This window comes from Schistocerca cancellata, chromosome 5 (assembly GCF_023864275.1).
Source record: "Schistocerca cancellata isolate TAMUIC-IGC-003103 chromosome 5, iqSchCanc2.1, whole genome shotgun sequence".
In the NCBI taxonomy this organism is placed as follows: Eukaryota; Metazoa; Arthropoda; class Insecta; order Orthoptera; family Acrididae; genus Schistocerca; species Schistocerca cancellata.
In genome coordinates, this window is record NC_064630.1 from 340,257,516 (window position 1) to 340,284,550 (window position 27,035).

A 27,035-nucleotide genomic window follows, 5' to 3' on the forward strand; every position below is an offset into this window, starting at 1 on the left:
CATATCTTGTGATTTGAGACCATGTGATTTCTGTTTGAAATCTCATGTGTACGCCAACAAACCACGATCAGTTTCAGAGCTCTGAAAGTGTAGTTTCAAAACTACATGCCGAAAAGTTATGGAAAACTAAAATGAAGGAGCAAGAATATGCCTGCAGAGTCGTGAAGGGCATTACAGTAATATTTATACATAATTATATATAATATATACTGCAATAATATTTAAATTACTTAATGTCATCAATAAATCTGTATGTTGTTATACACTCAAAAGTATCGTTCTTTACATTCGAGGAGTCATACGGCAACCGTCAAGCCGTAAGCATCCCTTGCCAGAGCAGTGCATTATAGGTGAAAAATGTTGTGGAGAAGACGTCGGATAACGAATAGTTCCATGTATTGTAAAAGCGAAAAGACAACGTAAGTTCCATTGAATACTGCAAATATTCAATTATGTCTTAGCTGTTTTAAGTGGTGGAACTATTACTGATCTAATAGTATTTTACAGTAGTGCATGGTCCAGCCCTTAAATGCGTTTTTTGGATGCAGTGTACTGTGTTAACTTAAATATTTTGTGGACAGTTTCATATTGTTGAGTATCAGATATGAATTTTGTTAATTTTAATAACTTTGAAAATTGTAATTAATGATTAATGACTCCATAATTAATATTTAGATTCAGACAGTATCTGTTATTATGTATTATTATGAGACGATGATTGATTGCGTCTTTTCATCGCCAAGACAAAGAGAAAAACTTAATCGGTATACTAAGATGTTCATAAATGGAATTTTTTGAGTGTGTTTATTAGAAAGTGAAAAATAAGAATTTTATTCAGAGTATGCATTTACATAGTTATCGTAGAGTTCAAAACAGTGCATGTTCATCTTGGACTAGCGACCGTAACTTTACCTGCCATAACCTGTTGTATTCTTTCACTTAAACACTGCAAATTTATACTCATCTGTAATTCGGTTATTTTGGGTTTCGCATTCCATTTCGAAAATAGTTTCCGTGATGTTAGATTTTCAAAAGTCCACAGTTACACTATCACGGTCAAAATTCGCCCTTCCTGTCGCAGATATTTAATAATAATCACAACATCCACAATAGAGTTTCATTTTGCAGTTACTTCATCACATTAGCTTAGTTGCATAATAACTTAAACAAATCTAGAGTGGTACACACTCAAGAAAAATGTAATTCAGACTTTTATTTGTATCCAGTTTTCTAGGAATGAAGCGACCTTACCAAAATTTTTGACCATTTATTAGAGGTGTCCTTCAATTCCTACATTTTATTAATTTGTGCGTTAACATGTACGGGTGTTAAAGTACAAAGCTGAATATAATTTTCTCCGCTGTTTTACATAGATTGATATGCAGTAGGTGTCGACAAGTTGCAAAAGCGCAAGATTTAATGACTGACCAAAAAACGAAATTCTTGTGATGATGAAAGCAAAATTTTGGTAGTTGTGTATACAAGGAACCTGGAAACTTAAAATGTTATAAGCAAGTATGTATGCAACGGATACTGCGCTTTCAGCTGCTCCCTCTAACAATCTCCACAATACCAAATATTCAGTTTTATTTCAGAGGCAGTAGGTAAAAAATCGCACAAAAACTCACTTGAAGTTTCCAACGAAATAAATGTAATTAATTGGCTTTAATCACACCTATTCAAGCGCATCTCATTTATTAAACACCATCGTCAAGCGAATGGACAGCAACACCTTATACTATCAGGCCCCTGTTCATCGATTACGTTCACGCTCACTGAACTGCAAACTCGCCTAGAAACATGGAAAATGCCTAAACAAATTCAACTCCCCCGCAAGAAAACCCATTTTCGAATTCTTATAGGTTATCTGCGTTAGAAAAGTACCCTTATTGACCACAGATGATCGCTCACTCCCGAGTTCATGTACTCTACACTTAAACCATCCTGGTTCGCAGGAGAGCTTCTGTGAAGTTTGAAAGGTAGGAGACGAGGTACTAGAGGAACTGCAGCAGTGAGAATGGGTCGTGATTGGGTAGTTCAGATGGTAGAGCACTTGCCCACGAAAGGCAAAGGTCCCGAGTTCTAGTCTCGGTCCGGCACACAGTTTTAATCTGCCAGGAAGTTACCGCCCATACTTAACAGAGTGAATCGTAGAAAACAGACGTTACAGTAATATAAGTTATTTGGAGCTAAGTGACTTTAATAATGACATAAAAAGGGAGAACGATTAGCGTTTATCATCTCGTGCACGAGGAGGTGGTGAGATACGAAGCTCAAACTCGGACTGGGAAAGGATAGAGATGGAAACAGTTCATGCCCTATCAAATCTTCCCTCACAGCATGTACCTTAAATGATTAAGGAAATCGCAGAAAACATAACCTAGGAGACAGGACGATGATTTCTGCCACAGTCCTACCGAATGGAAATCCGGTATCTTATTACCGAGTCATCTCTCTCAGTTTGATATTAAAATATGAACATAAAAAGTTACTTATAAAACACACATTTCTGTATCTGCAGTTTATAGAACTGCCGGCTGAAGTGGCCGTGCGGTTAAAGGCGCTGCAGTCTGGAACCGCAAGACCGCTACGGTCGCAGATTCGAATCCTGCCTCGGGCATGGATGTTTGTGATGTCCTTAGGTTAGTTAGGTTTAACTAGTTCTAAGTTCTAGGGGACTAATGACCTCAGCAGTTGAGCCCATATTGCTCAGAGCCATTTGAACCATTTTTTTATAGAACTCCTGAAAATGCTGTTGTGACCTAACGAAACAAGTTTGGATAGATCAAATCATTTATGAAAGACAACTGTTTATTGAAATGTAACCTCAAAAAAGGATATATGTATTAATGCTATCTTGAAGATAACGCTTTACCAGCTAGTCGTATTTTAACAATGTAACTCCAATTTTTCATCTTCTTGCGCGTACTGCATAGTAACATGAGTTATAGATACCTTCAGATGACGCTGTAATGAAGGAACTCGAGTTTGCTTACTACATTTGCAGCCATTACGTATATTGCTGGTGCAGATTTGCATATGATGTTGGCGAATGTGCTTGACAAGGCGGGTGCCGGAACTCTGACAGCTGCATGGCCTTCTGTTTAGTGCTTCACGCTGTACGGGCGGAGCAAGCCAAAGACCTGCTGTTGGTTACTGCAGAAACTGTAACTTCACTTGCGAGAAATCAAGCGTATTAATTCGGCTTCTGTGGCGTTTGGAAACTCCTCCTTGAGGTCAAAGGGCTCTAATTATAGTCACTGAGACCGGTATGTTAGATCACTGGCAGGACTGTTCTCACGCGTTGCCTTACTGCGCTCAATGTTTGTTTCGGAATATCGTTACGATATTAAAATGAACTTCTACCAATGATTAAGAAATAAAACTATTGCCTAAATGATATAATGTACTGAAGCTATGTGCGTTTTCTGCTTTTTCGCAAGTCAGAATATTTAAAACAGGTCTAGTTGAATAATCTCTTTATTCTTACGAAGTAATTATTGGCGGCGACAGGGGATGTTAAATTGAATCAATATTTTTAGTTTTCCGTAATGGTTTTGACACCGTTACTAACAAGCAACTTCTAGTCACATTGCCTACCTAAGAAGTATTGTCTGAGTTGTGTGACTGGATTCTGAATTTTCGGCCCGAAAGGTCACAGTTCGTAGTACTTGGCAGGAAGTCATTGAGTAAAACAGGAGTAATATCTTGCGTTCCCCAAGGAACTGTTATAGGCCCTCTGCTATTCCTAATCTACAAAAACAACTTAGGAGAGCACCTAAGTAGCTCTCTTAGATTGTTTGTACATGATGCTGTCATTTATCGCCTTATGAGTCATCAGATGAAGAAAACAAATTGCAAAACGATTTAGACAAGATATCTTTATGGCGCAATAAGTGACAATTGACTATAAATAATGAAAAGTGTGAAGTCATCCACGTGGATACTAAAAGGAATCCTCTAAATTTCGGTTATACGATAAATCGCACAAATATAAAGGCTGTAAATCCAACTGAATGGTTAGAGATTATAATTACGGATAACTTCCGTTGGGACGATCACACAGATAATGTGGTGGGGAATGCAAACCAAAAACTCCGATTTATTCGCTGAACACTTAGATGATGCAACACGACTACTAAAGGAACTGATTACATCACGCTTGTTGGTCCTTTTCAAGAGTATTGCTGCGCGGTGTCGGATCCACATCACAAAGAATCGACGGAGGACATAGGAAAAGTTGAAAGAAGAACAGCACGTTTTGTACTATCGCGAAATAGGGTAGTGAGTGCCACGGATACGATACGCGAATTATGATGGCAATCATTAAAACAAAGGCGTCTTTCGTTGCGGCATGAACTTCTCATGAAATTTAAATCACTAATTTTCTCCTCAGAGTGTGAAAATATTTCGTTGGTGCACCTACATACATAGGGGGGAATGATCATCATAATAAAATACGATAAATCAGAACTCGTACAGAAACATATAAGTGTTCTTTCGTCCCGCACGCTGGTGGAGAGTGGAACGGTAGAGAAATACGAGGGTTGGAACTTAAATAGTGGCAACTATTTATTCATAACCGATAGAAAAGAGTTACATGTTTGTAGCTGTTACTGTCCTTCAAAGTAGTCACCAGCGTTGTGCACAACCCGTTGTCAGCGATGTGGAAGGCGTAGTATACCGTTAGCAGAGCCTGTTCTGTTGATGGTGGGAATGGGGCTTTCTAAAGTTATGGTGATTCTCGTGTACGACTGTGATGGTGTTATCCTAACGCATTACGTTCCTCCGCCGCAGACCGTCAATGCACAGTATTCTGTTCGTTTCTGGAGCATCACCTGCGACCAGCTTCGCGAAAAAAGCGGCCCACTTTCTGTGCAACCCAGCCGTCATTTTGCACGACATTGTGCGGGCGCATACAGCGCCACCTGTGGCTGCTCTGTTCGGTCGATAGGACTGGGAAGTACTGTACCATCCACCATACTACCCGGACTTAAGTCCTTGTCACTTTGATTTGATTCTGAAGATGAAGGAACCACTTCGTGGCATTCGCTTTAGAACCGCTACAGAGATTCGAGAGGCAGTAGACCGCTCCATTCGCACCATCAACAGAACAGGCTCTGCTTTCGGTATACTACGACTTCCACATCGAAAGCAAAGGATTCTATACAACGCTGGTGGCTACTTTGAAGGACAGATGCAAACATGTAACTCTTTTGTATCGGTTGTGAATAAATAGTTGCCACTATTTAAGTTCCAACCCTCGTAGCTTGAAGGTGGTACGATGAACCTTCTACCAGGTACGCAATTGTGAATTGTAGAGTAATCATGTACGGGGAGATGTAGAAATCTGAAATTGTGTCATACTAGGTACTAAATTTTCTGATGAGCAAAGATGTCAGAAATAAGAGCAGGGGACAAAAAAGTTATCTCCCAGTAGAAATAACGCTAATAGCATTTAACACTGTCTCTAGTCTTAATAATGACAATTCTGCGAGGATGAGAGTCCACAAACCTCTTCAGGAACGCCATGTTTAGCTGAAGCCACTAATCGATGACTAGAGAACGTAGAGCAGTAAAATTGTGGGGATGTTGATCACTGAGTTTCATCCGCTGATCCAAATAATCCCAGATATTTTCTGTAGGATTAAGATCGGCGATTTAGCGGATCCGTTGAGGTGAGGTGGGACGCCTTAGGCAGTCCGCACACGCATCGACTCGCATTCGTCGTGGGCGCGAATCGCGCTATTCGTCGGTCGCGCGTCATATCCGAACTATGCCATGCAAGCGATGACCGTCCACACACGGGTCGATAGCGCGCTCGTCGTGGACGCGATTTTCCTTCAATCTACTCGAGACTTCCAATAGGTAGCTACAAAACTTCGTAGCCTATTTCTTTCAATAACCGCCTGTGTAACGAATTTTTCCAGTACTGAGAGTGGTGATATGATGCTCTGGTACCAGGGAAACAATGGAAAGGCACAGAGAATGTTACGGGTACATCTGTATAGATAACAGTAGTTTCATCAACGGCTGTTTATTGGAGTTAGAGAACTGCAAGAGAGTGATTCAAAATTTCTAGCATTCTACAGATTGTCAAAGGAATCTTGCATCGCTGTAGTGAAAATTGTTGTTCCAGCTGTTCATCTTATTAAAACAAATTTGAGGGAATGTGTGAGTGCAGAAGAATGTATACTTGTGACATCTATGTAATCCCTTTAATCTACATTTGTAACACACATATAAAAGCATCAAAAAGATTACATTTATATCTGCATAGATATTATACATTATTAAATTTTTGCGAAGGTAATTATTGTATTACAAAGTTAAAGAATGTGAAAGTACGTGAAACACTTCACAAATAGTGAAAAATTGCTTCGCTCGTTGCTGAAGAGAGGGAGTATTCTGGGTGATTTTCTAGCTCTGTCAGCGTGGAGAAATCACTTCCCTTTCATCTTTCTTCAGTGAGGGAAGACTGCTGAAACTGGCAGTGGTTAACGCTGAATCCTGCCTGCCGTGTCGTAGTCGGACGGCGCCACTGTTGTACTGAAATGGTACAACATTTCTGGACAGGTCCCTGTAACACCACAACTGAGCACTGCTCATCTACACGAGGTCTGTGACGAGGCTGACCGGAAAATTCGGTATGCTGGTGTTTGAAATTTTCGCCACCTTTGCTGAAAAATATTCAGCAAAGGTTTTGTCTGTGTCGCTTTGAAAATTTGGACATTTTCTCTTCCTGATTCGTCTTCTCGTACCCATGGGAACAGGTGAGGTGTCTCCGTGTCCTCATGAATTGCCGAAGGTGGCCCTAGTATCACGGCCAGAGATGACTCGGGTGGTGGTGTCGTAGGTGTGGGTTGGCATGATGGTGCGGGAAAGCGTGGTTGTTGCTGGTCAGTTGCGATAACGTCAAGCTCGGACGAAATATTTTCTGGGACGAGGGTTATTTTGTTGAGATTTTTCGCTTCGGAAACATCTGGTTCTGGTGAGGGATGATGGATTGTTGGTAGATTACCAGTAGGGACGCCAGTTACTTTTATGAAAGGAATAGCAAATGCTTTGCATCTATCAGGTAATACGTTTTCTTCTTGGTTGCTCCACTACCACTCGATTTGGGCTTGATATTCTTCAGGAACGTACTTCCCAGGTTCCACCATTTTTCCTTGCATTTAGAGACTGGAACCGAAAATCAAAATATTGAGTTTTCGATTGATAAGTATATAATTGTTTACAACTAAATATTTTTTCTCGCCATACTCTGAACATAATAAGCTTTTCACTTAACTTCATGCTTAATTTCAGATATTTGGCTACAGGGTGAACATTCGTTTCGCTGGGGCTCTCTTCTTATCGGGAAGAGACTACAGTTTGGGGAATAGTATCCGAAACAACGCAGATCATATGGAATGAGTTGAAAGACGCCTACGTAACGTGCGTTATGGAGCCTTCCAAAGTGAATAGGGGCAATAGATGGGAAACATGTTGATACTGTTTCGACTAATTTTAACTATAAATCTCACCACTCTGTAGTTCTACTAGGATTCTGTGATTTTTAACGATGACTGACACTGGGCACACTGACAGAAACAGCGACGGAGGTATTTTCAGTGCCTTAGCAATTAAAAGATTGTTATCTAATTCACTACTTAACATACCATCGCCGTCTAAGCTTTCCTTAGATGACTGTTTTTCCTTATTACTTCGTAGAAGATGAAGCCTTCCCCTTATCCCCACATTTACCAAGGCCTTAGTCAAAACGGACTGATGAGAGTACAATACAAATTTACAGTTACCGCTTAAGCCGGAGTAGAAAATCAACTGAATGTGTGTTTGGTATGGTGACTGAAAATTTCCAAGTACTTTGTGCTGTGATATGTTGCCGGGATGGGAGCAAGAACAATAACACTATAAAATGTGTTTTCTTACTTTATAACTACGTTAGAAGAGTGAAGGGTGTCAATATATGGCGCAAAAGAGAGGACCAAAATATCAACATCACTGGTTCTGCAAATCCCATTGGTTCTACGTTACCACCTCGAGCCAATATAAACGACCATTCTACCGCTAATTCTATTGGAGATTATTTAGCATGATATTTTCTGAGTCCACTGCCACCGATTCCCTGACAGTGGAATTGTTGAAATTAAAAGATGCATAGTGGTTTAAGTACCTGTTCATTGCGCTCGATTGTGTGATTTTTATTTGAATAATCTTTATTTGTGTATTCTTTGTCTGCATTAGTAATGCACTGATATATGGAATAAGTATACAGTAAAAATAAAACTGAATATAAATACCTGACTAGTTTAAGTCTTTGGTAATCTCATTCCACGCGTTACCCTTCCAGTCCATTTTTGAATATTCTTTAACGGTGTAATCGTATAGCTCAGGACGTTTCTCAACTTCTCTTACGAATTTGATGTTGACATCAAATTCCTAAGAACTGGAAGAAGAAGTTTATTTTTATTCTTTTTTTGACCTTATTAGTTCACTGCACTGAAACAATCTGTTGAGAAACTTGAGGGTAATTTTTGAATCACTATTTTTCACGGTGGGGTCTTACTTTGTTGGCACGTACTCTGTGAAACTATTGGAGGTCGATTCTGAGGACGAAACCTAGAATTTGTCCATGTGCCTGATCATATAATATGTTATATACTTATTCATTTATTTATCAATAGTACATTTCAGTTATTGAACGCAGATTTCATGGGATCTAAAGTGTTCTGCGTACTCACAATACAAGAAATGTATGGGCGAATACAAGGTAAATTACTTCCATGACGTGCGATTCGCTCGTCACGCTCTAAATTTCGCATGGACTGCAGGACGCAAGAGACGAGCGTCGCTCGCAACGATTTCGAGAGGAGCACGAGAGGACTGAAGATCGACCCGTTGGCGACCACCCATCCACTTAGGCGGGCAGACGAAAGGGAATCGAATCGCGTCGAGAACGAGTAGCGTCCACGACGAGTGCGAATCGACCCGTGTGCGGACGGCCTAAGTGAATAGGTCGTCTCGAAGTCGTTGAGAGCAACGCTCGTCTCTTGCGTCCTGCTGCGCGCGGGAAAGTTGAGCGTAACGAGCAGATCGTGCGTCATGGAGGTAAGTTACCTTGTATTTTCCCATAACTTTTTTGCATTTCGAATACATAGAACACTTTAGATCCATTTAGATCTACGTGCAATAACTGAAATGAACTTTTAATAAATAAATAAATAAGTACTAACATACAACATGATTAGGAAAATGCACAAATTTTAAGTCGTGCCCTCCGACAGAGTAGGTGTCAACAAAGTTGGATCCTACCGTGAATAACAGGGATTCAACAATTACTTTTAAGTTTGGCAACAGATTATTTCATTACCGGGGACTAATAAAGTCAATAAAAATGAACTTCTTCTTTTAGCTTCTCAGCATTAAATTTGTGAGAGAAACATCCTGAGCTATACAGTTATACCTTACAAGAATATTAAAGAATGGATTGTACTGATAATGCGTGGAATAAGATCGCCAAATAAGTAAACTTGTCAGGTATTTATATTCAGTTTTATTTTTATTATGTGCTTACTCCATAGCTCCGTACATTACAGATACAGACAAAGAATACACAAATAAAGATATATGAAATGCCGTGTGGCTAGGGCCTCCCGTCGGGTAGACCGTTCACCTGGTGCAAGTCTTTCGAGCTGGCGCCACTTCAACGACTTGCGTGTCGATGAGGATGAAATGATAAGGACAACACAACACCCAGTCCCTGAGCAGAGAAAATCGCCGACCCAGGTAGGAATCTAACCCGGGCCGTTAGGTATAACATTCCGTCGCGCTGACTACTCAGCTACCAGGGGCTGACACAAATAAAGATGATAATGAAACATACACCATCGAGCACAGTGAACGGGTAGTTAAACCTACATACGTCTTTTAAATGTAACATTTCCACTGCCAGGGCAGTGAAGACATTGGACACAGAAAAAGTTTGCTAAATAATATCTAATAACATTAACGGTAGAATGACTGTTTATTTTGCTCGAGGGAGTAACACAAAGCAGAACCATGATGTTGACATCTTCATCCACTTGTTGCGCTGGGTATTGACATCCTTCTGTTTTTGTAAAGTAGTTATGAAGTACGCAAACACATTTTTTACTGTAATTGATTGTATTCTCAACCCGGCAAATTATCACAGCGCCATGTACTTGGAAAATATTAGTTATCATGCCAAACGTGCGTAGAACAGACTTTCAGCCCGGCTTAAGATGTATTTGAAAATTCGTTTTGTATTGTCAACAGCCCGTTTTGAGTAAGATCTTGATAAATATCTGGATAACGGGAAGGCTTCATCTCCTACAAAACTTCAATTATTTTCAGTGGGAAGCTGCAACAGTTTATTTAGGGATGGATTTCACATAGTTTATTTATTACGCTGACACAAGAAACTTGCTGTGACGTGCTTGGGGTCGCAATAAATAGCCTACAGACCTGCAAACTACCTGTAAAGTACCAAAATAATGCAGTAAACTGATGTACAACACGCAGACAACTCGTAAATTGTCAAAATAATGCATGTAAATCGCTCTGCAAAGACGCTCACAATGCTTAAACAGCCCAAATAATGCAGTGCACAAACACTCACTGCATGTAAAAACGCTTTTGGACTGTCGTCAAGAAATTCGACAGCAACATATCAGGGAACTGTTTCCTATAGAGGTCTAAGGCGGAATGATGACAGGATGTGTCAGGCGTCCACGACAGTCCATCCTGTCCCACATGCGAGATGCCTCTGGACATGTACTTGTTAACCTAGGCACCCTGGCTGAAGAATCGCCTTTGTACCTGCAGATCCAGCGCTGGCTTAATTGCCGAGCGAGATGTTTGCCTAGCGACCCAACCGCGCAGTTGCAGCTAAAAGGTTGTCAGTGTAATACTGACGTCTCATGTCTATGTAAATAACAGCAAAGCCTCCCTCTGGACGTGCTATAGAAATATTACGCAATGCTTTCAGAAACGGTTTATGAAACTGTCCCTGAATAACACAGGGTGCATTCTTCCTAGTGATCCTAATGGGACAGCCTGTCCATTACATAGCAACCCTTCCCAGAAATCTTGAAGTGCCACAGAAAGAGTTAATGGTCACTTTTGTGGTAAGAGCTTAGGTGATGTCTCACCTTGTCTGCATGGACATTCTTGTCCTAATAGGACCTGTTTACGAAAATATCACAGAATAACACTGAATGCATTCTTCTTGATGGTGCTAATGAGGCAGCCCACCCATCACATTTTACCCTTCCCAGAAATCGTGATGTCCTGCTTTCAACCTACTTCTCTGAAACAGTAAACGTTTTCAGCGCTAAAAGCCTTCATCATGTCTGTGCATGCTTGCAAAAGTACGATTAGTCGTAAAAGCATTCTTATTGTTTGGAAAGAGAGCACTGTCTAAGCACAGACGGGAAAATCAGAACACTTACACAAACAGAATTAGAAGCACTGTCCTACAGAAGAAAAAATGGCTGGAATTTTTGGTGTCCTATAGCTACTGGTCCAAATATGTCCTAATGCCACAATGGCAGATGAGGGACAGCATCCAACCAGAGATGGATGGTCTGCTTGAACTTGTCTTTGCGCACTTGAATAAAGAAGGCATCACGTTACTTTCCGAACTTTCTGTAGATACCTTGCTCCCATCTTGTTCAAACCAGTTCGTAGAGACTCCTTTGGCTCAGCACAAAGTGTATCTTGTGAATGAATGGAGCATTCTGATTCGCTCTTATGCGAATTTACCCATCAAACTGTTGATGCTGCCGGTGTGGGAGCACTGTCCGCCATTTTTTTTCTGCAGATGAGACTTTCAGTGGCAAAACTACTTTGTACAGATCGCCATATTGTACTGACAAAAAAATGGTTCAAATGGCTCTGAGAACTATGGGACTCAACTGCTGTGGTCATAAGTCCCCTAGAACTTAGAACTACTTAAACCTAACTAACCTAAGGACATCACACACATCCATGCCCGAGGCAGGATTCGAACCTGCGACCGTAGCGGTCGTGCGGTTCCAGACTGTAGCGCCTTTAACCGCTCGGCCACTCCGGCCGGCTATTATTGTACTGACAGTTAAACTCTGCAAAAGTGGTCTACAGATTGTCAAATACAGATATTCACTTCCTCAATTACACTGCTGTAGCAGACTACTTCTGGTCCGCTGCAGGTTAAATCGGTGACAGTGCTGCAGGGCGGGTTGGTCAAAGACAGTGCAAGGAGATCTTTCAGTCTATAACTTTATCCAAAGAACCTGAGAATGCCCTGTGAGTCCCATCCACATAGAGAAAGATTGTAAATTACCCACTTTACTCAAACTACTAGAAATATGTATATCACTGTCTGGTATAATTTGATGTATATGTCCGAGAATTGGCAATGAATGGATGTACTGCACAGCCATCTATCTACATTTGCAATGGTACTCGCAAAGTACAGGAGGGGCCGTTTAGTGATGATACTGAAATTGGGGAGCATGCTGCTGCGTCATTGGTTGGTGTTGAAATTATGGTAAAGTTGCTAAAATTGTTTGTGCTGTCAACTATGATGCTTATTATTACAGTAACTCGGTGGTGTCTTTCCCAACCCATATGTTCACTGGTATGCTGTTGATTAGCACATAATGAGTGAGGGAGATCGCTTGTTTGAGATGGAGAAAGTGTCTTGGTGGAGGGGCAACACATTCTGGGGATGGCTAGCACCGAAACAGTGATCCCGTGCTTGATTACAATACAAGGAATCAATCGAAATGGAACACTGAACCAGAAGCTATTCCGAGTTTAAATGTAGAAGCCATCAATCAACTTCGGCAACAGTTTGGAAACACTCCACAACGTCACAAAACTCTTACAGTTTCCATATGTTGTGACTGTCTTTTATTTAAAATCATCCAGTGTGTCTGTGTTGTGGTAGCAACAGCAACATGATTTACTCCGTGCAATGTCAAGTTTTCCGTGAGAACCAATAGATCAGACTGTGTAAGTTTAGAACTTGACACAGACCTCGAATACGTGGTGCAAAAAACATAATGTAAATCAGTGCACAAAGCATGTTACAGATGAAAAAAAAGCAATGTATCAACAACAAAACAGGGAGCGCTCTCATGCGACTGATCGTCTGTGGGATATGGTTCTGCTACTGTATGAGCGATGAAACTTTACTGTCCTACTGGATCAATACCTACATATCTAACAGGATCGCCTTATATGCTCGATGCTGGCACGTAGACGGTATTTTTGCCGATAAATATATCGAGTTCTTTGTTGTATGAAGCTCATAGTTTTTTATTGTCTGTTGGGTGGTACATGGTAGAGAGAATGTTAGGGGCACAGACGTGAAGGACCCTGCTAGACGCAGATCTGCTTTGAACTTCAGTACCTGTATGTAGTTTGGAGACACACTGAAATGCAGTAGGAAAATCCTCGTTCCTCTCCCAGTTCCTGTACTGTCTTTTGCACTACCTCGTGTTGCAGGAGTGGGCTTAGTTTGGTGGTGACCTAACACACTGCACATGGTTGGCGGAGCTACTACGTGTTCCCATTTCCACTGAATGGTCAAAACACGGTGTTGTCGCAATAACTCAGTATAGCCAGTTTCCACACAGGTTTCAGAATGTGGTAGTTAAAGGTCTCTCCGAGTACAGCTCAGTGCCGACTTAAAAACTGGAACGATCACGTGCACAAAGCTGCTGGTATGGCGGGGCATAGCCTGAGGAGCAGTTACAAGATGCATAGGGACTGCTTAAAAAGCCACGTTGGAATTCTACTGTGGCAAATAGGTTCGAAAAAGGTGACGCGTTTCGATGATTCACTGGTGGCTGTAATTATTGAAAGACTTGTCCATAGGATCCAACGCAGGTACGTGGTTGAATGGAAAGACTTGATTCCAAATCACAGTCAGCATTTCTACTGGAGAGAGTAACAGTATAGATGTGAAAAGCTAGTGTACATTTCTTACAACCTTAATCTAGCATTGCACAGCACACCATCTACGGTATGCGTTTATTCTCAATCAACCATCACCTATAATCCGGTGGATATATCACAGAGCCTATGGCCTGGCATCAAGATAGAATGTGTTACAAATACTGGAGAAATATCTAGCGGCGGCGTGAGGGAGTTGCAAATAACGGTTTCATTTCACGTTCTTTGCCTGAATCACTTTCTATATTCAATGATTGTATTACGAACTTAATCGTCCGCGACATGTAACCCCACTGTTGGTCTGTTAATATACACCCTGGCAATCGCTGTCTATATTCAGTGTCGCGGTATTTGTGTGGAAATCCACTTCATTTGGAAACAATACCATACTTCGATTTATAAAGCCAGTATAGTCTTAAACATGGCGGTAGAACCAATACCGATTGTGACAGTAACATGGTCGTTATGATCGTGTTTTTAGCATCTGGCGGCTTGTAGGGTGATTATGCCTCTCTTTCTAAGACACAGCGGTACCACTCGCAAGAAAAACTTATGAGACATGCCAACACGTCGCTGATTTTTGCTCAGCATTGTTTTGTATCGCCAGCATTCAGTTATTGGGGAAGTATTATACTTAGCAGTAGGGGATGCGTGAAGATTCGCCTTGAGCATCAGGCTTATAAATTGTGTGTGTGTGCGTGTGTGTGTGTGTGTGTGTGTGTGTGTGTGTATGTGTATGTATGTATGTTCCAACATGTGCAAAGAATATGGATTTATCCTTTTGTAATGGAAGGTATGGATTTGATGTGGAATACTGCAATAGCCTCAAAGGGAATGAAAGATTTTTTTTACTTGGAAAATTATGTCCAGTCATAAGACTGGTACAGATATTTCTGTTTCCAGAGCCACAGTCGTCAGGAGAAGGTATTTCCAATACTTCTCTCATTGTTGAATGTCGTCCGATTGAGGCTGCTATCATATTTAGTTGTAAGTACAGCGATCAAATATATATGTGGATGGTTTCCTAGGACGATACTGTCTGGGGACGTGTGGCGCGCGACAGCGGTGGTCTGTGGCGGGAACGATCCACGTTTGTGGCTTACAGCAGGAGCCATTCGAAAGGAAAGGCTGGTTGGGGGATAGGAATATAGCTGAGATAACAGTGTCGCCCTCTAGATGGCTGAATAGTGAACTAATACTCAGTATGTGTTGGACAGCCTTTATGATCGCATAGGTTCTGTGTGGAAATTTCAGAAGATTCAATATGGACGTCTGTTTGCCCTGTAGCATTATTATCTACCATGTAAATTGTCTGGTTGACTGCTTCTGCACTTTTCCTGCCTTTATTTGGTTGAGAGAACATCAATTTTGGTGTGTGTTGTGTGCATCTAGCAGGTGAAAGACGGGTGGAAGGCGCGTTTGCTGGTTCTCTGGACATGAGAAGCACGACAGTTGACATTGTAAATTATAAGGACGATTTAGAATCTGGTACATCACCGACATCGGTATTCGTGAGTGGAATTATCAGTTTCCTCTATTTTTTTATTGGGCTTTCACGTATTGGTCTTCACATACGAGAAAAGTTTCTCGTTCTCCAGGGTTTACAGCCTGTTCCACCTCGCTGCACCTCGCTGAAGTTTCGGGTATGTAGAGGAATTATTTCCAGTCCATATCTTAGGAATTATACTCCGCAAGCATTACTGCTGTGCAAGCGATATTGCTATGTGGTTGATATCGAGAAGTGTCACATAAATGGTATGATATTCTGGTAATCCATGTGAAAATACATACGTTCTTATAATCCCAGGGTCTGGAGTTGGGTGTAGAAAGCAAGCAAGCAGGGTGGGATCAGAAACAGTAACACCTAAGTGCCAAGGGAACCGACCTAGCCTTTGTGCAACAGTTCGGAGAGTGACATTGGTCCGCTGAGGGTTCTCTGGTCATGCATTGGGCCAGTATGTGTGTGATGGCAGATGACTTGTGATCGTTGGCTGCTGTGGATGACCGCCCAATCTCACAGGAAATATCTAGTGCTGTGACGATTATATACGGTGCATGAGCTTATGCTATCTGCCTTCGTGATATATGTACGAGTGTCTGGTGGTCGATAGCTATATGCAGGCTGTAGAAGTGGTGTTTTGGTATGGCATAGGATATGAATTGTGTGTTTACTACACCAATAAGGTATGTTGTGATACAGCTGGGTTGGAGATCGGCTTCATGCTTGAATATTCAAGCTTTCCTCAACACTAGCAGAGCAGTGTAATTGAGGAAGTGTCTTTCCATATTTCATGATCTGTAGACCACTACTGCAAGGTTTAACTGTCACTGTGACATGCCGATCTGTGCAAAATAGTTTTGCTGCTGAAAGTACATCTACAGAAAATGATGGACAGTGCTCCCTCACCAGCAGCAGTAGTTTGGCGTGCTTCATACCAGATAAATCAAGCTTTGCTCAAGAATAGCAGAGCAGTGTAACTGAGGAAGTGGCTTTCTGTATTTGACGATCTGTAGACCACTTTCTCATTATTTTGGCTGTTTAAGCATTGCATTATTTTGGCAATTTTTATGCGTAGTAAATGTCTCTGTACGTCAGTGTACTGCATTACTTTGTGAACATGTCGTAGGGTGTGCAATGCATTATTTCGACAGTTTACATTAGTGAGCATGTTTTCAGAGCGTTTTACATGCATTATTTTCATAATTTACGAGTTGTTCACATGTTGTACATCAGTGTACTACATTATTTCGGTAATTTACGAGTAGTTTGGAGATCTGTAGGCCATTTATTGTTACCCCAAGCGCGTCAGATTGAGTGTTTTGTATCAGCATAACAAATAAACTACATGATATCCATCCCTAAATAAACTATTGCAACTTCCCACTGAAAACAAATGAAGTACACTACTTCCTCTCCAGCAGCTGAACACAGATTAAGTCCTTTTCCAGCCATTGTTTCCCCATACTGCCATCATGGATAACATCATAGGAGGGATGACAATGCCCTCTGGTGATGGTGCTGTGTACTAGGTCATTTGGACTCCAGACCACATGGTCAACAGACTGTATGGACTATGACGACTATGACGACTCAAATTGTTGAAATAAACAATGCATGCAAAATCAAGGCTTACGTCCATCCTATCCAGTTGCACAGCAAAGCCTCAGTCATTTTCAAATAGTTCAAATGGTTCAAATGGCTCTGAGCTTCTGAGGTCATGAGTCCCCTAGAACTTAGAACTACTTAAACCTAACTAACCTAAGAACATCACACACTTCCATGTCCGAGGCAGGATTCGAATCTGCGACCGTAGCGGTCGCGCCGTTTCAGACTGTAGCGTCTACAACCGCTCGGCCACCCCAGCCGGCTGTCCGACCTCTATAAGAAACCAGGGTGGTGGAGGGGGACGGGAGTTAAAATACCTATTTCGTATCTTTTAACGCAGCAACACATGCAGTTGCCATCATGTGATTTTAAAGTGTTTTCTGTGGTATGTTGGACCCACGTGATTTTCATGCGTGACTGGGAATACCAACGATAATCGTGTACATTGAATACTTTCCAGTATGCTGTGCAAGTATTTGCGATATCTCTAATGTTGCTAATTTACCCTCAATACACCATTTATATCAGTATAATACCCCCTTGAGATGAAGTAAGTACAGCACAGGAAAATATATAGCTCAGTTCAGTACAACACAATGGTCCAAGATAGCACCACGTGAAATGACTGAAATAACTACAAGAGTAAGGAACGTACTACTTTTAACTTAATATGAAAAATTTGGGACCATTTAATTGAGAAAATGAAGGAAGTCTTCTACCTTGAAAGCAAAATAACGGATGAATCAAAGCGGACATTTGAAGGACACAAGCACAGTAACAAGAATGCATGCTCCGCATAAGCTACCAGCATAAACATAGGCCTTTATCTAAGGAAGTAATTTCTGCGAATGTACTCTTTAACAACAGCTTTGTACGTACGTAATTCGATGATGAACTGTGGAAAAATCGGAACAGAAGAGCGGCTAAGTGTTTCAGAGGTGATGCTACAGACGGAGAAAATAAAATCGACTGATAAAAGATAAGGAACTTATCTAAAAATTGCAAGGGAATGAGTACCATTAGCAAGTATGATTAATAGAAGAGATGATCCAACGAAGAGCGGTGCCAACAAACTTCCAGCGGCAGACGCTACAAGAGATGCGTTGTGCATCACGGAGGTGTTTCCTTTTGAAATTTCGAGGGCTTACGTTCCAAGAAGAGCCGGGCAACGTTTACTTCCTCCCACATACGTCTCGCGAAATGATTACGGCGAGAAAATTAGACAGCAGGTCTCATGTGGAGCTTTGCCGACAGTCAATCGTCCCAAGTGCCATTCGTTAGTGTCATAGGAAAAGGGCGAAAACAAAAACCAGAACTACCCTCCGCTACACATCATAAGGTTGTTGCGGACTGCAGATATAGATGATAAACACCAACTGGAGCAAGGGATAGACTGATATGACACGTGTTAATATATCAAGGAAAAACATACATAATTCTGCGTAGAGGGATTCGTAGACAACAAAAACTGTCGGTTAAGAAAGAGACTGGAATAGAGAGTGTGAACTCACACTCCACCGACAAAATTTAGAAAATTCTGAGTACTTCATTTGAGGGCCCCTTGGTGAATCCTTAAGAAGCAATTGCAATTCATTTGGAAACGCTCCTTTAGTACGTACCTCGGAGCTGCCGTGGCGTCGCTCAATGCCATACTTACGGCCCCAGCCAGAAACCACGCGCTCTTGGCGGTGAACGACGAGTGAGACAAATTAAACGACGTACTTATCCGCAGATCTAACTGGAAACGATTACTGGTAGACCTGATTTTCTACTCTGTTGGGTTATCAATAAATCAATCTAAATAAGGATCGCTACCTTACTTTGACACACGAGAAAGGGTTAAAATTCTCACTCCAAAGTCAATCATCAAAATCATTTAGCAGTCCAGCTACTTTCAGATAGATTTAGTGATTTGTTTCAGTGAGCTGGTGTATGTACACTGCTAACACTTCAGACACCACATCCAATTGGCTACTAGCAACTCTTGTTGATAATAACCGCAACAAGCCTACGGGAACGTAGCTCAAAGACAACAGGAAAGAGTCATACGAAGATATCTATCTCCAATCTGCGTGGAAACAATTTAAATTTATTAATCCTGGTCAAGTCTAGCACTTTAATCCAAAATTACTTTCAGCTACCTGATGGTTCGACGCTCTGCTCTGAGGTTTCTCACTTTACCGAACAGGTCGACGCTCATTAATCCGCAATGCACCTTTAAAAAACAGGAAAGTACCTAAACATTCCACGCCTGCGCATTAAAATTAACTCGTGCCTGACCTCGAAGCATTATCCGTCAGCTACTTCAGAGGACATTGTCACAAGTAGCAAACGTGGTGGGGGTGGCAGCGAGTGCATCTCACCTATGTCCCCGTCTGACGTCACTTCTTCAAAACAGACTTGCCCATGCCGAAAACCGACTTCCATCCACGGGCCACGAAGTTTCATTTGGATTGTACGTGCGCGTCAGCAAGTCGTGCTTTGTGGGAAACACAGTCAAGGGGTCGAAGAGGTGTGTGTGGCTCACGAGTAGTTTGCCGACCACTGACATAGGCCGTTTGCTGTTCCTACTCAGAACCTTCTGTAAACTGCTGCTCCCTAACAGCACTTTTGCAAGTTTCTCTGCAACGGGTGTTACATACACTGGCCGTCTCGGGGAAATAACACTTCGTTGAGCACAGACCACTGCTCATTTAGGAGTTTAGGGAAAGGTCTGACCATCTACTGGAGGCTGAAGGAAGCCTCTTTTTCCCAGAAACCTAATCTTACACATTAGCCACAGGAAGAGGATACAGGTGCAGCAGCGAAATGAAATTTTACACTTTTTGAATGAACTGCACAGAAAATATCTGTAGAACAGTGAAGCTCTAGGCTGTATGCGCTGCGCGTCTTGTTTCAATACAAAATTACTCCAATCTCTCACGGTAATTCCTGTTGACGACAATAAAGCTCACTTTACTTTTTCCTCAAACCAGAATTCAGTACTGCTCGATTCTGCCTCGGGTTTGTTTTCCGCCACTGTCAGTTGCATGTACGTCAACACATACACAGCAGTATGGCTGACGCCGACGCTAAACTGACGGGCCATATCCATGGCCCGAGGATGATGGAGTTCTGGCCTGTTACGGCGTATCCTCCTGTTCCTTTCTGGGTGTCTGATGGTGTTTCCTCTCTTGATGGTTGGTCCTGGCGTGGGTTGTCGATGTCCCCTGGCTGCTAGCATGCGAACATGCTAGCGATGGACTTCGTTCTTTTGCGTCTTCTTTGCCTCGCGCGAGGCTTGCTGGATTGCTGTCTCGAGCTCTGCACACAGCAGTATGGATGAGGAATTAGCCGATATGCGCCTCTTGTATGGGTTCACTGAATGCAACGGAAGAATGGCACAGCAACACTATGCTGAGCTGTTACCGCACCGATAGCAACCGCAGTGGTTTTGCATCTGTACAGAGACAGCTACGGGAAACCGTGTTTTGCTTTGTACGTTTTGTTTATGGAATGTTACACTCTTTCTTGATGATATTTTTACATAAACACAGGTAATTTGAGCAGCAAACTCAATAAATCATAATTACATAATTGTTCTGTAGTGAAAAACCGGAGACATAATGTCGCTTGTACAAAAATATTCTCCGATATTTTGTCAATGAATTTAAGGTTCACCTCATATACAACAAATGATTTGGGACTTTTGGTGTAAGTGATACTCCGTGATGGTGAGACTGATACAAGATAGGAAAATCGTGGCGAGACGCTTTCCCGCCGTAGTTCATTGTTCTTTTTAGTTACATATCTTTAGAATTAACTATTCTTATGTCTACATGTACCATGCAGATTTTTGGCCACGTCCTTCAGTCTGAGATGTCTGTTACATCTATACTGTATTTAATGCCAAAACCCAAAATATCATAAATACTGGCCTCATATTCGTCCAGCACCCTCAAAATAGTTTCCCACGCCAATAGGACGCTCGAACGCCTTTGTAGTGGGTTTTCAGTTTGCATGGTAACCAGTGACTGATCCATCAAAACAACAGTCCAGCACTGATCATCTGTCATCTACGTGTTTTGAATTTGCCGCTGGCACAACGTCAAACAGTGGTAGGGATGCGGTCACAATACTACCTTTTCAACGTTAGAAATGTAAGCATCAGCCCTTTCTGTTCATCTTTGTCCTGAGTGGTCCTTGACTGAATACTCTAGATATGGAACCTACAGTTAGAAATTATTATCACAGTCAACAACAGCGAGCAAATGTTTGTATTCAAAGTCAAAGGTGCCGGTAGTTCAACCATCATAGTGAGCAACTATTATGATATTCTCTCTGGAAGAAATGGCGTCAGTATTGGTGAACGTCTTGTGAACTGAAAATGCATTCAATCGCTGATCCAAGTCTACGCTGAAGGCAACTGTTTAAGGATATATTGAATACCAATATACATTGTTCTTGGTAGTGACTCCACTTGTTGCTTCCGCCTGCCAAAGCACACGGCTCGTATGTCTATTCAGCAGAATGATGTCATAAGGAGGGTATCCCAAGTCATCTCAGTAATTATGTTTCATGGCAAAAGAACACGTATCCAATACGCAAGTAGACATATTCACTATGCTGACAGCGTGAAGGACGCCTTTCTCAGATGAAGTTGTGACACATTATATCGCCAACAGGGTGTCTGGTGAAGGTGACAAGACAGGAAAGCCAGGACAAATGATGTCAAGATTTCCTAATGCTCATGCCCAATGGTTCCAACGTCTTATGACTTAGGAGTCAAGACTACTGTGATTTAAGGGACACTAACCAGCCTGGGTCATTTATATAGGGTGTTCCAACTAACTCTAGCACCTCATATATTTCAGAAACGAAACAAAATATGAACAATGCAACTGTCCAGGGAATGCATCTATGTTAGAGGCTCATAGAATTGGCAGAGATGCACAGTCCATAAATGTAAACATGCATTACTTTCAACATATGTATGTGTTTTCTACGGAAATGAAAACTAGAGGTACGATTAGTGACGGCAGACTTGTTTTCACTCTTCTAAACCTCATGCGTTTTGAAATACGTGGGCTTCAATGGATGGCAATGGCGTCACAGTTTCTCCCGTAATGTGCAGAGCAAGTGTTGCCGACCTCAGGCCTTAGGACAGTGCAGGGAACAGACGTTACGACATTACAGTATTACGACAGAAACTGTGGCACCATTTCCTTTATTTAAAGTCAGGTGTTCCATAAGGTATAAGACTTAGAACAGTGAAGCCAAGTCTGCCTTTGCTAATTGTGCCTCTAGCTTCTTTTTTGTTAGAAAAACATACACATTTAATAAATAAAAAAACACATAGCTTTGTGGTGAAAGTGATATTTGTTACTTGTAACAATTGTAGATTCCTGCCCATTATAAAAGCCCCTGACAAAGGCCAATTGCATTTTTCACATTTTGTTTCATTTCGAAAATATATGTGGTGACAAATTTAGGTAGGACACACTGTGCACTACCTAATGTAGACACTATCTCAGTCGTGCTCAACTCAGTCAACACTAACTGCTAGTTACGAGAAGAGGTCCAGATGCTTTCATAGACCAAGATCCACCAGCAAGCTGCCACTGTCAGATATTGCTGACATTAACTACAGGCCACTGTGTGAGCTGAGACTGAATGCTGTCGACTTGGTGCCTTCGCACTGTCTGGCCACCCACCAGATGACCATGATCTGTTGATGACTACCTTCCTGGTGGCCTGTGGATATAAGTCTGGGCCATGTAGCTGCCCAGCCACCATGCAGCATCACTCTGGACAGGCATACACTGTTGCTCTCCACTGCCCAGTGCAGGCACACAAGCGTCTTCAGCCATGCTGGAGACTTCTGTCTGACTGTGCCTACCCTGGGGTTGCAGAAGCAAGCCAAAGCCTTGGAAGCTTTGTGCTGTCTACCACTGACGGCAGCTGCCACTTTGCATCAGCACGTATGCTGCCCCTGTGCTGAGAGCAGCACCCTGCTGTAAGTTGCCATTACCCACACAAAGACACCATGCATCATCCTTCTGACAAACTGTTGCTGACGCCTGTCTGCTTTGCCAACCGTGACCACCTGGATCACAGAGGCCATAGACCGCATTTCGCGCTTTGTCTCTACTGCTATAACTTATGGAACAGGGGACGGTACACGCTGCACATTGTGTTTCTCTCACGGTAATTGGTGTTGATGATTGCAATGCTTACTTTCCTTTTTCCTCAAAGCTGCACTAAGTACTGCTCAGTTCTATCAAAGGTTTGTTTTTCTGGCAGTGTCAGCTGTAGAAAAGTTTCTATGATGGGTATACACACAGACTTTGCCACCACACCACTGCACTGCGTCCTGACAAATTACAGCCAGCTTCAACTGCCACCACAGAGGTCGTACATACCAACCGCTACATTTTGGTATCAGAAGTGGTTGATGCAGTGATGACAACCACTGTTCATGGAGAAGATGTGATTTCTGATACTTTCATAGTTTGGTGTTAGAAGTTTTGACTCCTACAATCAGCTGGATTATGGACGTCATTGGCACCTCCGACTTGCAGCTTTGACATAGTATTGTGGTGTGTGGATTTACTGTTTTGTTTCCTTGTCCTGTTCAAGTGCACAGGCAAGGTTGGGAAAGGAGACTGCCACACAGTTTTGAAGCTGCATTGTCTAAGAATTGAGGGTCATGCTGACCTTTCTCAGTTCAGAGGGATCACTAGGGAACAGTGTGCTGCTATGTGGCAAGTGAGATGCCCTAAATGCAATCTATTGGGACACCAGCACACCATGTGCACATTCAGCGTCTTTTAAGTCTAGTACTTGCCAGCATTGTGCTCATTATGCCAAACTCTGCGCAGTCAACACCTGTTAAGTGTGATACGTGTCAGTACTGTGGTCATTATGCCAAGCAGTGCATAGAGTTAAGGTGAATGGTGATTAGACGCAAAGAGTAGGAGCGGTGTGTTGCCATTTTCGAGTGACTGAATTATTGTCGTCTCTGTTTGACTAGTATTAGTGTGTTTTAAACTTCGATGGGTAAAGGTTTTTGCGATTGTAGATTCAGATATGCAGGGCGTTTCCTCACGAGAGTCGTTTCAAGTTTTGGTAGTGTAGGAAGATAATCTAAGGGCAGGCAATGCACAGATCCTTAGGGAACTGGGTGCAGTGAAGGAAGGAAAAGTTTCATCGAGTGTAACAACCCAGTTATTAGTTTCAATTGTTACCAGTCTGATTACACCTTTTTCGAGCGAGCCAGCGGAGGATATGTTAGCATTAATAAATGATCTAGAAGCAGATTCAAGGCTAGGTGTCTGGACAAAAAGCTACAGCAGATGACCAGACTACGCTTAGTGGGTGACGCAAAGACATAGGTGATGTATCACAAGCATTTTACGAATGCATGCACATTTCAGCACTGGAAGGAAGGGCTCTTCCAGTGCTGTAGGAAACCGAATAGCATGAGGTTCTTCTGGGAGCAGCTCAGTGGAGGGTTTCAACGATGGAATGAATCAGTGGTAAGTATTATGGACATGATATGGAAAACACGTACTCAGACCTATTCTAACATTCTGCATGGTGTCTGTTTGTTATAAGTCGTGTCTCCCTACCAAATTCGCGCAACGATGCTCTGAGTGTGTTTTTTAGGGAATTGACTAGTTTGAACCTTGGACTTGTTGCTGGTAAGGAGACGTCAGACCACACATGACATGTAGAGTTCAGAAGAGTTCAGTGAGACTAGCGACGATATAATCAAATACTTAATGATTTCAGTGTCAGATCCACTGCACTCCCTGTAAAAGAATCTTAATACTAACTAAATTTAGTGGAAGGGGTTCAAGGTTTTCCTATTTTTAGTTAGCTGGTAAAATAACGTCGACCAAGCAGTTAAGTTTACCATTGAAATTTTTATTCTACTCACAAAACATTGTTTATAAATTGCGCTATTGATGAAAGGAAATATTTTAATAGAGGATGATAAAAACCAACTGTGTTCAACAAAAATATGAACAAATATTCCCTGAATGGGTTTCCAAGTTCACTCGTTGATCGTATTACTTTGGTTAACTTAATGTCAGGATTTATTCGGAGCTATGTGACATACTGCCAGGTTTGCTATCATCTCAGGGTTTTCATGGAAGGTGTTGGATTTGCCTGACACCTTACATATCACTGCCCTTCGAACTTAATTTTTGCACTGAAGTTAGGCAATGACTGAATCATTGTCTAAGTCAGTAAAAAATTATTCCTTTATCTAAATTTTGATGCCTAATGTTCAGCCATGTTATTCTAGTTCTATGCTAGTTTGTATTACTAATTTATATTTTTATATTCTTTCACATTATTGTCAAGAATATGATTATATTGACAAGAGAAGAATATTTTTATGCTATTATTATTATTAATTTTTAATTATTTTCTTTCTTTATTTAAGTGTAAAGTTTGTTTTTTAAGAAGTTTGTTATCGAAAGTGAGGAGTCTTTCACATCGATTTTCTTAGAAATTTTTTTTTATAAATGTAGTAATTTAGTAAAACCTATTCCTAAAACATTTTCTAAATATCATGTACAAGTAAATACTGTGAATATTGTTGGTTATTATTAAAAAAAGAATGTTTCTGTTTCTAGACATTCATTTCAACAGTGTTACACAAAAAAATAAGAATTATTTTCAAGAATCCCTTTGACAAAGAAATATACATACATAAGTATTGAGATGTTGTCCTAACAAATGGTATGAATGCTAAAAAAGGGAAAACATCCAATAAGATAATTTTTTATTCTTTGTTTTTATAAGGAGAAAATAAGTAAAATATAGCTTTCTTTAACTTTTATGAGTAGAAAATAAGTAGCATATAGTTTTAGTGTTTATTATGCCTTACTTTTGTTCTTTATACACTGTCCATTTCAGAACTAATAGCTTATTTTTATCGATAGTCTATTTTTACTTAAGTCCATAGTCAATTACTGTTATTTTGTAGTTTATTAGCTGTCTGGTGTGCTATACTTATTTAGTTTTTCACGTGTGTCTTTTGCACACTTCCTACATCACATGATTTCACACATTTTCATGTTCCTATGAATGTTTATACATGGGGTTGACAAATGTTTTTGCACGAAGTTGATGGACTTGAGCGAGATGGATGGGGGCAAGTATTTGATGTACAGCCTCCTTCGTCGTTCCTTGTCGGTTTTACAACTGTGTATTGCTATTGTGGAGGTCCCATAATGGAATGGAGCTGTGATTGCAGAATCTCGTGGTTTACTGGCTTTGAAAGTCATCGTTATATGTCGCTGAAAGCGGATGTTTTTCGTTGTAATAATTCGCAGATGACTAGTTTACAATAGGACAGGGATTTGGGAAGGTATGTCATCTATTCTTCACCCATCTTCTTTCTTGGTCTCAATCTTGTGAATCTTCTACTTCTGTTCTTCCTGCTTTTTCTCTGCTTATTACTTGATTCTTGGTTCTTCTCTGGGCAGGATATTGGAATATTTATTGATAACTAGTCCTTTTGACGTTCTCCTCTGAGTAACAGTTTGATAAATTGTTTGGATGCGTCATTTCTACTTTGTGGAAGTTTTCTTCAGTTTCATGCTTCAGCTTGCTGTTAAATAGAAGTAGTGTGACTTTTACACATATTTTTTGCCAGTGGTGGCTTGCCAAAGCCATCTTCTCATCGGGCCGTTTTTTGCTCGCTGTGCTGGGACCCTTCTGGCCTTCTGTGTCATCATGTCTCTGCAAGGTTCACCTTAGCAGTAGATTTACTGCTGACTTCGGATATAAGTGCCCTTTGTTAGTCTTGCTGTCCTTTCCCTTCTCTCAACGATTCTGCCTTGTAGGAATCGTGTCTTCCTAATTACGTCATTTCCTTTCTTGATACTTCTCTCATTGCAACTTGTGGGTCGTTGCATCTGGTTCTTCCTGGAGTTTTTTACAATGTTTCTTACAAAAACTTGTACCT